At 43.8% G+C, this 16,639-nt stretch overlaps 1 protein-coding gene across 3 annotated transcripts in view; it reads right to left on the reverse strand.

Moving 5' to 3' along the window:
• The window catches only part of LOC118418692 (zinc finger homeobox protein 4-like), a 114,396-nt gene extending 98,011 nt beyond the window's left edge, over positions 1-16,385 (reverse strand). Inside the window, exon 1 of one of the 3 annotated variants that reach the window (XM_035824737.1) lies at positions 16,187-16,385. The gene's annotated coding sequence lies outside the window, so the exon portion shown is untranslated. Of the gene's footprint in view, positions 1-11,313; positions 11,439-16,012; positions 16,130-16,186 lie in introns of those variants that run through there. The other 2 variants (XM_035824738.1, XM_035824739.1) reach the window with 2 other exon arrangements.
• Positions 16,386-16,639: the final 254 nt, after the last annotated feature.

A 16,639-nucleotide genomic window follows, 5' to 3' on the forward strand; every position in this document is an offset into this window, starting at 1 on the left:
AGTTGTTTACACAACGGCTATATTCACAACATCCTATTAAAGGATCTGGCCATACTACGCCTCCGCGTTCAGGTGTACGTGCTCTATTGTTTGCGCACATCTAACGAAAAACGCTGTGTGCTTGTCTCGGTGTGGTAATTGAATAGATAATGGATTATAATTGGGTACATCCTGTTGTGAGTCTCCCCTCCCAACACTGCTGCCTTCATCCTCGCTAATGAAATAAAAATCCGCCTGACTGCTTTCCCCATGTGAGCTTCCGACGACTGCAGGATTCCTTCCTCACTTCACGCTGAGATTTCATTTCGCAGAATTAAATATGTATCCAGGACTCGAAATCCGTTTGGGAAATATGTACCCTGTTGCAAACCTAACCTAAAAATTCAGCTATGCAGAAAAGATTTTATATGGACTATCCACAAGGTAACTATTTCTAAATTTTTGAAAACTAATGCAACAAAGGTCAGTCATCATGGATAATACCAACACAGATTAGTATTTCTTTACACTTGATAAAATGATTGTCAAAAATTTTCTGTATACTAGCGTACATTAGTATTTAACCCTACAGATATATCTAGGCACACCATCAAACCCACAGTCAAATATCGTCAGTCAAATACAATCGTACAGCTCCAACTTTGGGTGCATGATATGGAATATGTGTACCTCCAGTATTTCGAGGCCTGTGTATCAGTCCCTTTTTCTCTTCACAGTCAGTAGCCGCCCAATTTCCTATCAGCTGAGATATTTTCTAAGAAGTAATTGTCTCCACAGTGTATTCTTTGATTGTTTTTTCTTCATAAAGGTCTGCTCCGTACAAAACAGTTATTATGTAAACAACTATGTGCATGTTTAAAACAACATAGTAGTAGAGCCATTATAAACAGCGATAATGCTATTTTTGGATATCTTCGCACTATGTTACAACCACAGAAAGCTGTATATAACTTTTGACATTTTGTGATATATCCAGATATGTTTCACGATAAACACACATAGATATATGATGTTCTTCCCGTATGCTTTAAACATTGCTCAACTTACAAGATACGCGATAACTTTATCGTTGAAGTTAAAAACTGGAAAAAAAATATTTGCATGGCACAAAAAAAGACCATAGAATACCTACGAAATAGGAACAAGTACAGGAATAGATGTGTGATACCACCCACATACGTACTTGTGAAATATTGTGTATGATTACCTAACACTGACATCTTCTGGATACACCATATCAACCAGCATATCATTATCACCTATGTGATGATTGTGGACTGAAATAAAACATGCAACACAATCTGCAATGCTTACATATAAATGTACACACACACACAGATATAAATACACATGCATACCCTCAGACACACACATACACACACAAAGGCACACACACACAGACACACACACACACACACATTTGTAACACACTGTCAGGTAATATAGCTTACTTTCCTTTGCATATAATGCCCAATATCATTCAGGAGGTATATACACTACATTTGAGTACAATAACCCTATACAGATATTGAATACTGCAATATAAACAGACCATCGCCTATATTGACCATCAGACACAGATATACCCTATCACGTTACCACGATATCTCATAGTTCCATGTTAATTGTTTCGTTACTAAGCACTTGTGGGAGGATGGGGGTTCCTCTAATTTCTTCTCTCAGCCAAAATTAAATCTGTCCTCTACATTCAGTTTTCATCGCTTCACTCCAATTAGAGGGCTCTCAAAATGCGGCGTCTATTCCAGTGGACAACAGCTATCAGAACATAACGGGCCGGTTTTCGCCGAGCGAGTGACGACAGATTCCGCACAATCATCGCTCCAAAGAAAAGCAGGGCTCGAAATAGTTTTTTCTGCATACCTGCACCGGTGCAGGTAACATTGAAAATTACCTGCACCAGGCAAATTTTACCTGCACCACTCTGAATTTAGAAAGTATGGATCATACTAAAATTGTTCAGGAACCATTGCTATTTTTTTCTTTTATACTTTATTGGTGGTAACAGCCAATGCAGCTAAGAACAATCCATATACACCTACATCATAGGACATTTATGTATAAAACCCAGTACACATGGACCGGTGCAGGTAGACACCAGAAATACCTGCACAGCTCCATTTTTACCTGCACTAACCTGCATATGCAGGTGGTATTTCGAGCCCTGAATGGGAAACACCGGCTAACGTCACTTTAGAGCCTCTATCGACCGGTCAGAGTGTAGAAAGGCTGTGTGAGTTGCTGGTAACATGCCTATCACTGTGATCATCGAGTCCTCAGCTTAGGTTGCCTGTTATCTACAGGCCCTAATACACTCTCCTGGACTGGGCCACAGTTCTGGATACTATCATACTGACTGTACTTACTACAGCAGAGGGAGGAAAACGACTGTCGGATTAGAGGTGCTTCTGATGCAGTTTTGTTGTCTGCTTTTATTGTGTATGACATATGATGTTGTGGTGCCCTGACTCACATGTGGAAGACGGTTCCAGGTCTGGATAATGACCAGAATGATTATACAACCGGACTATATGAATGTTGGTCATCTTCAAAATTAAAAGAACAAAACAAAAAACAATAATATTGATAAAATTGATAACACTATTAACAGAAAAAAAATGGTAGATCATACTAGATGTAACCATTTTTGCCACATTTTTTGCCAACTCCCTAAAGTATGACTATTGTTGATCACTTTCAACATACCTTTTTCAGCCTCCCTTTTTGCCAGCCTTTCCGACAAGTCATCAGTGCAAATGTTGGTTTTAAACATTCGTTTGTAATAAGCAATGGCTGGTTTCCGGCACAATTGGAAGGTCAAAGAATTTTCAAAAATGGACAACTTCGATTACTTTTTTTACATACTAGACATTTCATTTGTCTGGAGGTCGTCATGTTTTTATGTGCTAATTGTCTGTAGACAAATCAAAATTCAAAAAAGTGATTTTGAAAATGTACATTGCCCACACACATGCCATTCCAAACCTCAGTTTCCTATTGGCCTGTTTCCTAGTGACCACACTCACAGACCACAATAACATGAACAATAGTTATCAGTGCGCCCATTCCCCTATGCTTATAGTTTCCACTATAAAAAGTATAAAGGATTATAAACAAATGGTAAGAAAAAAAATTCATTCATTCTCTTGCATGGGGAGAGGGGTATTGGTGGTCTGTGATGATGAAAAGAGCAGAAGTAACTTTTGAGTATATTCTCTTCAAATTGCATGCTATGACATCTTTGATAGTTCCATTTTGGGACGACATTTTACTATTCTTTATAGAGTGCTATTTCTGGGCTGGGAGTAGTGTACTTGACCCATTTGGTACAGCTATATGTGACTGTAAAACAGGGAGTAAAACATGTCTTTAGAGCAAGCCTTCATAACGTAACTATGGAATGATGCGGACTGTCCTCTTCCTTAGTTCTATCAATCTCTTTTCAGCTTTACTGCCATTCAAGTTCAGTGCCCATTTACCAGTTTTAAATGCCAGAAATCCCTATGCTAGGTTTCCTGGACATAGTACTCTTCCTGCCCATAACCGTGTTCAATGTGCTATATTCGGGCAAATGGCAGCATCGTACTTGACCCTGTTTTATGACAGTTGCAGTAAAAGACGCAGTGAGCCATGTTCACACAGGAAACCCTATTCTTACATCTGAATTACATTGTAGATTGCAGTTTTTCACACATTTCATCCTATCAATTTTTTCTGAGGACAGATCTTTACATTTTGCAACTGATCAATGATGGTGAATTTGCTGTAGAAACTTCAAAATCGTTATATTCCAAGATACGTGATTTTGTTGACTGTACCCTTCCACCTTTCGGCCTGTCAGGTTTCTGCTGTTTTTGTTTTATAGCGTGTCAAAGTCGGCCATTGTACAGTCATTATCCCTGTTAATCCTAACATCCGGTATAGCAGACACTGCCATCCTCTTCACCAGGCTAGATGTCACATCAACAGAGTTTAATCCAACGATAGAAAAGGAGCGCAAAGAGGGCAACTCTCTCCATATTCCGGATCTCATTAATACCAGGAAAAGGTCAGTAGAAACAAAAGTCCTGGTACACCCTGACCATTCTCATGACCTCTGACACGGACAAGGCTATGTCGCACACTGAGGGGATTGTTTCCTACTGACCAACGCCACACAAACATGGCCGCCCCCATGGCCAGGGTCACGACCTCCCACTCCACTCAAACATGGCCGCCCCCATGGCCAGGGTCATGACCTCATGCACCACACAAACATGGCCGCCCCCACGGTCAGGGTCGCGGCCTTTGGCAAAGATGTCCAGTGGAGACAAGTTCTTACCTTCCCCTTTAACACTATATCCTGATTACCAAGCCTTGTTCTAATCAAACCTGACCCTGGCACACCCAAGTGACAGCGTCCCATTGATGCTGTAAACACAAAGAAATAAGGAGGTGACCCTTACTGTAAGGGTCATGACCTTCCACCCAGACATCAAACTGATATAAGTTTGTTCCCTTTTTTGTTGTAACCACCTTACATCATACATGTCAAGCTTAGACGGTATGGACGCAGTCAATTTTGAAAGCCCTTCCCATATTTATTATCAACAAGTCATAACTGACAGAAAAGCCAATGTCATCAGCCTCTGTGTGAGGAAGGTGCCCTTGAACTTCTCTCACCTATCCAGCTGATCTGTTGCTAGGCAACCTACAACACACATATATATATATACAAACTAGGACTTATGGGTACACTAGAATACCCAGGGATATGGCTTTTTTCATTTGTAACTAAACCACCAACCAAACCCATAGGCTCTAAACCATCATCATTATCATCATTATGGAGTCTGCAAGCATTTCTAATCAGTTCCAGATGATCAATAAAAAAATCAAATTTTTCATGCAAGTTTGTCAAACATTAAACCTATATGATAACATAACATTACAGTAGATCTATATTTATGCAACAACATTTTGCAATAAATCCCATAATAGTAGCCCTGCCACGAGGGAGACCAAGTACCACAAACTGGAATAAAGCATGTTTTTTTCTATAATTATAACAAAAAGGTGACATGTTGTGGTTCCAAAATGGTGCATCCTTGATACGAAATCTGCAAAAAGATTTTCCAAACCAGTGACCAGTCATCTAATGTGCCAAATGAGTGATAAAAACACACAAAAATTGATGTGTTCTAGTTAGGAATTAAGTAGGCAAGGACAGCTGTGACTACTGACACTACTGACAGATTACCAAATCACCAAGGTTCACAACTTGGAAGGAAAACTTCCTAATAGCAGATTATAGCACACACATGACAACACACCGCACTATCTCTTTTCAAGTGCGTTTAACCATTCTGTGGGGGAAGCAGAAATAGGTTATCACACCATGTCAACACAAGCGGAAATTACACCTTAAAATATTCATTATCTTTGTGCAAAACCACCAGCAGAGCAGTGAAGCGATCTCTATACCTTCTTTCCCTTCCCAATTTCTTGCCTTCGCAAAGAGCCTTCGGGCAGAAACATGTAATAAAGTTCCTCAAAACATATTATTTTGTTATCAACGAAACACAGGCCGAATCTATGCACCCGAAAAAAGGGACAATTTCAGACTCTACCACTAGTATCAGGCATAACAGAAAGGGTTCGTCAACTCACGTGGCAAACTTTTAAATAATGCCAGCAGTCTGGGACTGGTCTGGGTGTTTCAGTCCCACAACCCACCAGGAGCCCAGCACAGGTCACAAAGGTCAACCCTTTGGAGCATGACCTCTGACCTACTATTTCTCCACACCACAGAACAGCATGGGGCCCCTTGGTCCTTCCTCTCTAAACAATAGGTCGCAAAGAAGGGATAATTTCGTTCCCTGGTTATCAAACTAGAAAGGAATTTTTCATAGATATAGCTCAGTGTGATTCCAAGGGTTGCTATCTTCTCCTAACTTTAACCTAACCCTTGCTGTGACAGTCTTTGGGAACTAAATTCATATAGGATATGGATATTAGGCAGTATTAGCGAGAAGGTTAACTATTAAATAATTGCTGCCTGGCTACACATTTGCAGGGTCTTGTCTTGCTAAAGCTTGAGTTTATTTTGACAAGAATGGAAATACATCGGTGCAACCCAGGCTACCGCCTAGGTTGTATAAATAAAAATGAAAATACATGGAACCATTTATAATAAATCTGCATTCTTTTGATTTGAACATAATAACGAGCTATAAGCAATAGTATACATTTTCTTCATTCATTCTTTTTCTCTCTCTCAAAATGTAGACTTGAACAATTATTTTCCTATGTCTGACAACCAGGAAATAACATTGGTACAGCCTAGGCAACATCCTACAAGATTACGATCAACTTCAGCATTACTACAACAGAAAAAGAGAGCCAAACTCACTGAATTCTGACTGACGACGGCACTGTTGGAATAACTGGATCTTCTCAGAATGTCTGCCACTTCCTAGCTACCTCAAAATGGTGAAAGTATTTCTCTGGGAATGTCGGCCAACCATAAACAGATGTTTTTGATAATTAGCCAGCAGAAAAATTACGAGCAAACAAAACACCTTGAAGTGCCTCAATTTTTCCCAGGCCTCTCTAATTATAATCTGCAAAAAATATTCAATATGGACACCAGCTTGCCACTTCCTATTATCTCAATCGTGGGGAGAGAAAATGAAGATAATAAATATGACCACTCAACACGTCTCCACACAGCTGATGTTTATCCATAACTCTTGTTAAAAGTGCAAAACTATTTTCTGCATTTGTAAACCCAACTATTTTTACAACTGTTCAAGAGGGGTTAGGATAAATTCCTGGCCACATTTAATCCTGATTCTGATCTCCAGTTTCATCAGAATGAAAGCTCAACTGTGATGGTTGGAAACATGATGAAAGTCTTTCCAACACAAGCAAGATCAACTTACCAAATTTTCAACTAAATCTTTGGGAGGATGACTGAAATACAACAGGAAAGTCAGTGGTGAGTTAACTTTGCTTGTGTTAGAGGGACAGATTAGACCTTCTCCAGTTTCACTCACTGAACTGAAAAATCAACATGTAAACTCAGTTTTCAGAGTGTATCTTGCATTCATAATACACAGTTTCAGGGAGTAAATTAAGTCAAATACAAGTTTTGTTCACAGTCAGTTTGAAGAAAACTATTTTCTTGAATCTAAAATATTACTGCCTCAGAATTAAGGCATACCGTTGATGTGGCATCATCAGAAACAAAGATCAGATCATCTCCACTTGAATGAAAGTAGAGTGGGGGGCTTGTACGTTAGGTACACAGAGTTTTACTGGAGTAGATAGAGTGTGAGTCAAGTCTTCTTCAAACTGCTCTCTTTTCTTGATGTCTTCTTGCTAAATTGTTATCTCAAATGTCTAAGAAGTAAGGAAATAAATTGGTGTGGCCTTGGAAAGACAGATAAAACCTTCTCTGGTTACTGTGTTGTTGGTGTGGTGGACAGTTAGACAGGCCTGCTGACCCAAAACACCACCTGACCAGGATCAGTGCAGGCTGACCCACAATCCAGTCTCAAACCCCCAGGCTAACCAACAACAAAAGACTGTGGTCACCCCAAATAGCTGTCAGTCTGGGCCAGTTATAGGTGCTGTAACCACAACTCTTTAGCACAAGGAAATATCTGGCTGGGAATCTACGAACAGAAAAGAATTATAACACCCAAAAGTGGCTTTGTCTGTTTGTGTTGGTACCAGAATTGTAAGAACATTTAAGACTGTGGTCAACCTAAATAGCTGTCAGTCTGGTCCAGTTATAGGTGCTGTAACCACAACTCCATAGCACAAGGAAATATCTGGCTGGGAATCTATGGGCAGAAAAGAATTATAACACCTACATTTGTACAGTCAGTTGGTAGCAGAATTGTAAGAACAAAAGACTGTGGTAAACCCAAATAGCTGTCAGTCTGGGCTAGGTATAGCTGCTATAACCACATCACTATGGCACAAGGAAATATTTACGTAACTAGGAATTATTTTTCTATGTATAAAAAGGGAATTAGAATAGAACACGCATATTTGTATTTTCAGTGTGTCTGTGATAGTAGAAGAACTTCAAGAACAAGACTGGTCAACAAAAATAGCTATCACTAGTATCAGTCTGTCTGGGTCAGTTATAGATGTGCAACCTGTAACCCATAGGAAATATTTTGACTGGGAATTATTTTTATTAGATAAAAGAGGGTATATCCTAAATTTCTGCCCCAACATTACATAGATAAGAAAAAGTACTGACAACCTGTGGACTACATTTAAAGATTGGGTAAAAGATAATTCTTTAAAAAATGTGGAATACCTTGTTTTAGCCTAAAGGTATCTTGTCCTATGATAACAAGACAGACAGCAACAAATAAGGTTTGTTTGGGGAGCATATACAGACCATCAAAATATGTCAGATTATTTCTAACTCCTATAATCATATCTAGTTCAATTTAGTGTCTACTGTAGTGTATTTCTATGATGCAATAGACTGAGAAGGTCCCTTTCACAGTGTCTCTAAGATGAAAATTGTATACTTTATACTGCATATTTCATAATCACAATGAACAATATTTCAAAAAATAAACAAAAGTGAAAACTGATAAATTCTTTACTTTTGTTTTGTTTCCTATCAATTCTTCTCATCGGATCTTGCAAGTTTTACTATCAGTGGAACAATAGGTTTACAGCCAAACATCTTCTTTTCCACAGTAATTTCTTGACAATTTGTAGATGTAGACCACAAGAACCACCTTACACAAAGGAAACATACAAGTGTCCCCCAACCATATCCCACACTGCCTACCACACTTAGCAGTAAACTGTCCCCAGGGAGAGAAGGCATGCTAAACATCCCCCCCTCTGAGATGATAACTTGTTTATGCCCCCTACCCATCCCCCCCAGGGGGTTATAAAAGGGAGAGTGTGAACAACACCAAAGTGTAAACAGTGGCAATCACTCCCATGTAAACAAACCTGTTACAGAATAAACAAGACAATGCAAAAGGGAAAGTCAAATTTACATGTGTTAAAACATGGTTGTTACAAGACAATAGACATTGGATTTCGTACCACATGGAAACATGGTAATAACAATAAAGAAATCAAAATTTCAGAGGTCTATTCTTTTTGAGTGTTTAGATCACTTTAAAATAAAACAATATTACAGGTTTTGTCCCAGCAACATTCTTTTCTTTTTGAAATTTTACAAAATAATCATGGTATTGGTAGGTTTTTGAACCGTCTAAACTCCCTTCTATCTTGCAACAATTCCATAATAACATTGATGACCAAACATTTTGAATGAGATTTTCCAGCTTTCTTTCTCCTTATCATTTATATTTTTTGTATTCAATATTATTTTTAGTATTCATAGCTCTTTGGGTATGAATACACATACAAGAATACTATTTTTACTCCAATAGAAAGTAGATCTCAGTTCAAATATTGTAAACTGCTTTGTTGTGTGCCTTACTAAAGCAGTTGTAGTACGATGAGGTCTCCATTCACAGCTCCTACCTTATCACTTGCACTTCAGCCCCTCAAAAGCCATCGATACGCCACTCACACTCACACATACAAAGGCAAGCAAGGGGGTTTTGCACAATACCACAGTTCACAGCACACCCTATACTGAAGCCTTCATCTAACTCCTTTTCTTCCTTCAACTATTTTATCTTTACATCATACCTTCTACATTTTATTGTCTTCTATTTGTATAATGTCGCCAAAGCTCTGTTTAAAATCTATTCTGATGAGAAATCATTTGGGTATCCTCCTCCACATCCTTAAACCCAACCAATCAGGATGCAGCTCGGCTGACATCCTTGACCCATCAGGTAGGTACCCGTTATCCCCTTGGGGACCCTCCCGCTAACTACCTGTCCATATTCACTTACTCGCCGCAGAACCCACACCAATATGGACAGCCACGGAAAAACGTTCACCAGAAAGATTCGTTTCTCTCGCATTAATTGCATTTTGTCGAACCGTGGAGGAAGGGAGAAGCTTTCCTCGGACATTGAACGAGGTGATCCGGCCGCCACCGAGAAAAAAACCCAAGGCCAGCGGAGACATGATCATATCTGGCCAATTTAATATCCCAGCATTGAGGACGACTCAGAATAAATAAGGAATCAATCTGCACAATGGTCCATTCAGGGTTTTAATTGGCAGTGGAAGGAGGCTGAATAGATCTGGACTCTTCAATCCTGGGGCGCTCCCTTATTGGATCCAGGCTATTACACAAAACACTGTCCTCCCTACACACTTGATGACTAACCGATGCACCCCGTAGCATGAGAAAAAGTTTGGGTATGGTCTATAATTAGTTGCTAACTACCCACTGGCTTGGAGGAATACTAATGCGGCCTCCACGGCCTATTCTGGTCTCTAATTCCTTACCAAGTCATTAAACACTGGCCCAAGTGTGAAGTGGTCAAAAAGAATGGGGCTAATTAATGGTTAGAGGGGAATGTTTCCCCGGCTTTTGTGCCGGCTTGGCGGCTCGGATCCGGGGTGCAAAATTAGCACCATTCTGTCGGGCTTCCAAGCAGGGAGAGGGGAAAGAAACAATCATGGCAGTCTTAATCATGTGCTAGGCTTGCCAGAGCGCCGCCAATCAAAATACACAGGGAGAGAGGCCATGGGTGCATGTTGTTGTCACATGTTTCAGATGTCACAGGAGGCCTGCCATTCACTGAAACACATGGAGGAAGGCAGCGGGGAGGAATTCGCACAATTTTTAGTAGTCTCTGTGGCGGTGACCGAGGCATCACCTCTCCCTGCCGCCACCCTTCCCCTGTTAGCCCGTCTCCCCGACCAAAACATCCCCGCACAGACCACAACATTTCCACCCAGGGATGATGACATCCTCACATCCCAATAACTCCACACAATAGGCAACAAAGGGGTACACTTTTCACACAGCACTGACTTCTACCCAGCGCTAGTGTGGACTTGTTGGGTATGCTCAGGTTTCTCCCATAACAGCAGCGGGCCAGACATCTGTGAGAGGATCCCTGGACAGTGCCCCTCCCACCTATCATCCATCCCATACCACATGGTCTTTTGTAGCCACCAGACAGCACCCTTCTGTGTATACCACTACCCCCCCCCCCAACCTTCACTTTCTCTTTCTATGGGATAGCTTTCACCACTCAACAAACTGCTGAAAACATGTTTGACTCAAGTGGTCAAGGATAGCCTCACAACTTGCTCTCTATCTCCAAAGACCCAGAATTGCTCCCAACGCTCCCAGATAAAGGTAGAGGTACTGGTCTCTCTCCAACCTACCTCAGCCTGCAGTCTGGAACAGATATCAGCCTATAAATCAGACATTTGCTCATAAAATCCATGTGACAGCAAGAGCACAGTGGAGCAGCATCCTCCCCTGTTGTTCCCATGGCTATTGGAAGGTCATGTGTGGAGATACAGAGAGAGAGAGGGGGGGAGACAGTTGTAGTTAGCTGGCTGGCTGCCCTGGCCTCTGCATATTTGGACACTGTATATGCTTACACAATTAGACGAACATGTTCAAGGCAATTAGACGTGTGGAAACGGGGGTGGAACCGAAATCGTCGACGTCGGGTTCTGAGCAAACAGCGACCCTGGATGAAACCCTGGCATCGCCGGCAATTAATGCCATGTGGCAGTGCGTTGTGTTTGAATTATCAATGAACGAGGATTCATTATTTACATTTGCTAATGCAGGAGCCAGGCGATTAGTGCCCTTCTCCGCTTCTGCTGTTGGTTTTTCCTGGGGTTTCATCAGAGCAGAGCTGAGTGGAGGGATATTAATTACATGAAGGCATAACTGCGCAGTGGGGCGCTGGGTAAATTACCACCAGAGACAGGGCACTGCCAGCACCGCTGGGTGGATATTAGGACTAATTCTGACTTCTTGTGCCCTAATGCTGACGTCACACAACAGAGCTCTGGATCAAATTAAAATCAAACCGAGGAGACAGACCCCTTACCTACCTACCTTATACACAGAACATACACTTTACTTCCCAGCCTCACACTCATACAAATTGCACAACAGAGCACCACTTGTCGCAGGGGATTTGCATATGCAAATGTCATTAAGTCTTTGTGTGCCCATAGCGACCTAAAGACCCGTCACGCTCCCAGCTAAACAATCCCTCCCTTTCATGCCAGGCATTTACATCTAGATGTGCAATTAGCCAAATCAGTCCGCACCGATTATAATTTCTCTTTCTTCTGGTTGAAGTCTGAGTTATCGGCAGAGGCACCCCGTCGGCGGATCCGTCCACGACATCGGCGCGGAGCACAAAGCCGCGCGGGGAACTCTTTTGTCCAGCGGTTAATGAGTCGGACTGGGTCATTTGCATATGTAGATGCAATTAGGCGCAGCTGCTCTATCCCCTGGTTTTAATGGCTCACAGCGAGGACCACAGCTGCAACCCTGACCTGGGTAATCACTACACACTGGGCAAACACCGGCCTGGCCATTCCTGCCCCACTCACAGAATCAAAAGTGTCCAGTGAAAGTGGTCAGCATGGAGGGAATCTCCCAGACAAAGGCTGGCATTCCTTGGGGAATTCGGGGAGGACTGACACTGGGCTGTACAACCCCTGTCCACCGCCACTTGTGTTGGTTCATCTAACTCTCCACAGGGGTGCCCAAAAATAGACTGTGCACTATTGGGTTCGCCAGTCCAGACAATATTTCTTTTGTGTAATTAAATCAGTAATTGAGCTCGCTTGTTTGCATATAAATGCAGGCCCCAATTAAGGGAGAGTGACTACGACCAGCAGGAATGCCATCAACGAATGCAAATGTAATTAACTCACATATTTTGTTTCCAGCCGAGCATAGAAACCACCTTATTTGCATACTGCACTCACAAAGAAAATAATTACAGGGGGCAAAGAGCATGTCTATCTCGGGCCAGGCATCTCTGTAAGCTTTCTGGAGGGGTTTTTCCACCCTCAGAAAACAAACTGTGGTTTTAGATTGGTGGTATTTTAAGCTGAAAGGGCAGCGTTTATCTGTGTCGGACTGTTTAAGGACGATAGTGAATCCCATTTCAGAAGAGCGCCCAGCAATGCACAGACGTCCCTAATACCGCAGTCTCTCCAAGTGATAATTAAACTCCCTGGGCAAGGACTAGCACGCAGATATTAGAAGGAGTACACACTCAGCCGTTTCAAGATGTTCGGCTATATTTCAGCTGTCACTTTGGCAGCCGCTGTCCCTTCCTAATGTGATCACGAGTGTCCCTAGTCGCTGCGAGGCACAGGTTATGAGATTACACCAGTATAAAATGGATGAACTTTCCCGAACCCCGCAGCCGTATTTCCACCCGTGATAAAACCCGCTGCGGTACGACTACAAACGTAGGAATTGCGGCGAGCGAGAAAAGCGGGAGATATCGTTGTTTTGAGGAGCGTGATTGTGGTTCCCAGGGGAGAGACAATCCTGTGGCGCTGCGTTCCCGGGGGGTTCACAGTGACAGGCAGGTACAACCATACCACAATTAGCACTGACAGCTTTAGAATGACATCCCTGAATGAAGCAATTCACCAGGAACTGCGACTGGCAACAGGAATAATCGGGTAAAATGTGGAACGATTCTGACGAGATTCTGAGGGGAAAGAAAGCATGGTGGCGGCGCACCGTTCCCATGCTCGGTGATGCGTCAGCGGAAGGTGTTAGATGTCGCTGTAAAGACGAGCGATGTGACAGTGCCACCACTTTCCCCACTTTTTATATGTTAATGCGGAGAGTAATGGTGCATAAAATCAAGAGTCAGCAAGCCCCTTTTTTCGCCAGCATCTCGGCGGCATCAGGGGTCAGTGTGCAGGCAGCCCCGCGATGAGGGATCACCGCGCGACATGATTGGATTGCAGGCACGGCGTATGACGGGATGACATGCCACCAGATAAACCCACCAACTTTAATGGAGGAAGATGAGCCCTCTCGTGCCTCGCCTATCCCGCACGCCGCGAACCGGGACCGATTTCCGGGACAGGGAAATGCCGTCACGTCACACACACATACACACACACACATAACAAAAACGCGGGGGACCGCCATTGCCACCCGTCGTGCCTCTCACAAAGAGATGGCACCGGGAAGACACAAGAGGGGGAAGTCTTCTATTCATTTGCATATTCACGACGTATCGATCCGAGGGGTCTATTGATCGTGTCCTCGTGCGAGTAAACTACAGCGACAGTTGTTCCTGTCCCTGCCCTTCCCCGCACTCCATTATTTTTACTAACTGATTCCCTGGCCCGATCTTGGTAGGGGCACTGGTTTTATGGACGCCGATTTTTGGGAAGGGGTGCCAGTAGCGTTCCTTTTGTAACCACGGCGATGCCTCGATTAGCCGCCCCTTAAATGTGGCACAAATGAGCGTGTTTAGCGGGGATACCAAGCGCTGACAATGGCCGACAAAGGGACCTGTCAATAGCCACGTATGTCACTGCTTCACCATCAATCCTTTCCTGGACCACTAATTTACAGAAGAAAAGACACTGAATGAATGCCTCTCTCAGTTAAGTGTCCATTCTTGCATAGCGGAGAAACCGAGGGTTGAGACTCCCAATAATCAGCCGTTTAGACTCCCAACCTTTGAATCGAGAGGCAGAGCCCTTCACTCATTAGTGTGGGAATAAAATGACGACACTCATCTCCCACACGCTATGACAAGATTGCTCGGACTGTCCGACAGTCATCACAATAACAGCAGGCAGAAGGGAAAACACTCGAGGCATCTGTTAACATTAAAGAGAAGAACGGTTGGCCTGTGACGGCGGAAGCATCCTCTAACCAACCGCAAAGCTTCCGCTAAATCACTCAACCTTCACACGACGCTGCACCGCTCACTCGCTCGTACGTACATACGTACGTACGAGGAGACAACAACAAGAGGAGACGATTGTCAGGATGTCAAATGTGGAACGTCTGTGGTTTCAATTGTGGGTTTTCCGCCAGCAACGTCACTGGAGCGATGAAACAGTTTCCGCATAATGAAGCATCGCCGCTGGTACGTCCGCGGACGGCTCGACACGGCCATGGATTTCTGCGTCCATCGATTCACATCATAATCACGGAGGGCTATAATCAAAAAATCATAAGCCACATGCGATGTTTCCCAGCGCAGCCCAGTGTGGCCCTGGGAGAAAGCTGGGTGGCTCAAAGCAGGGCCTGATCTGTAAACCCCTCATGGGAACAGTCCCAGTTAGACACCGACTGTCTATCTCTAGTCTCTCCCAGTCTGGCTCGGGGCTGTAGCTTGTAGGTTACCAGCTGGGGGAAGAAAAAAACGTGCCTCTGGCCAGTGTGTTTACGGCGGGCAGTGGATTTATTACAAGCGTTATCGATCTCACAGCCTAGTCGGCAAGCCCGCCAAAAGATCGGCAGTGTTGCTCGCACGCACCACGCACGCTAGACGGCGGGTTAGAGCACCACTCCGTGCCTTATTCATCAGTCTACACACACACACACACTCTCTTACACAGACACATACGCTATCGTACGCTCCTGTCTAGTACGCCAAGCCCCACGTGGAGGCGCTAGCAGACAGCTAGACAGCTCCCCGTCGCCATTATTTACATCCCCTTGTTGATTTCCCATAAAAAAACAACACTGGAGAAGACTAGATCCCGCCGTATTTAGTTGACGGAGCGGGCTGACAAGGCACGACCCGGCCGGCAACGGGCCCGCTATCCCCGGCCGCCGGCCCCTCAACTTCCCCACAACAAAAGTACCGCCAGCTAGGAAACTACCAACTAACTTGAGGTCGAAAGTTGAAGGGGAAAGGAGGAAAGTCGTAGGTAAACAACAACAGCAACACCCCCGGAAGGCGGTGGGAATCGAACCCCTCCCCTCTGGTGCCCGCGCCGGGCCCGGTACGGAACACTCTGGGTCACCACCATAATGTGACATGCAAGAAAAGGTCAACTTTTTACACTTGTAAACACAGAAATACTACCCCGTCCGGTGTCCCTACCAACTTACCGACCTGCCCCGGCTAGCTCCCCGGCCTGTAGCGACGTCTTGTCGGCCCCAGAATGCGGGAACGGGCCCACTAATTATGTCTAATCAGCCCGGGAACAATTAGCAAGCAGCACACACTCTCCCAATTAAATAATAGCGTCCGCGCCCGCCCGAAAAATGTGAACTTCAACTTACGTTTTCCCCGGGTCCGATCCGATCCTACGGCCCATGCCCCGTAACTCTGCCGTCCCAAACACAACGCTACAACTGCCTGCCGCCTACTCGCACCGGGAGAAGCGCTCGGCGCCGAGAAAGAAACTAGAAATAACCAAATGAAAATTCGATATTTTATTCTGCTAATTATTTTCCGTGTAAAATGGCTGATTAGCGCAGCGCGCATGTCTGTCGCGATGGGCATGACGGGATAGGCTATTGATCGCAATTAAATATGCATCGGTGGAGCCTTTCTTCATTTAGCCAAGAAAATCACCCGGGCCAAATTAAGGGCCGCAAGCCCGCATTTCCGCACACACACACACACACACACAGAGAAACTTTCTCTCCGAGGACAAGACACTTCCTAGCGTGTCTTACCAGTAGAGTGTTTCTTAAGGTTTTCTTTAAGAAGCGTCCGGAAGGGTTGCCGGT

This window comes from Branchiostoma floridae, chromosome 6 (assembly GCF_000003815.2).
Source record: "Branchiostoma floridae strain S238N-H82 chromosome 6, Bfl_VNyyK, whole genome shotgun sequence".
NCBI classification, from domain to species: domain Eukaryota; kingdom Metazoa; phylum Chordata; class Leptocardii; order Amphioxiformes; family Branchiostomatidae; genus Branchiostoma; species Branchiostoma floridae.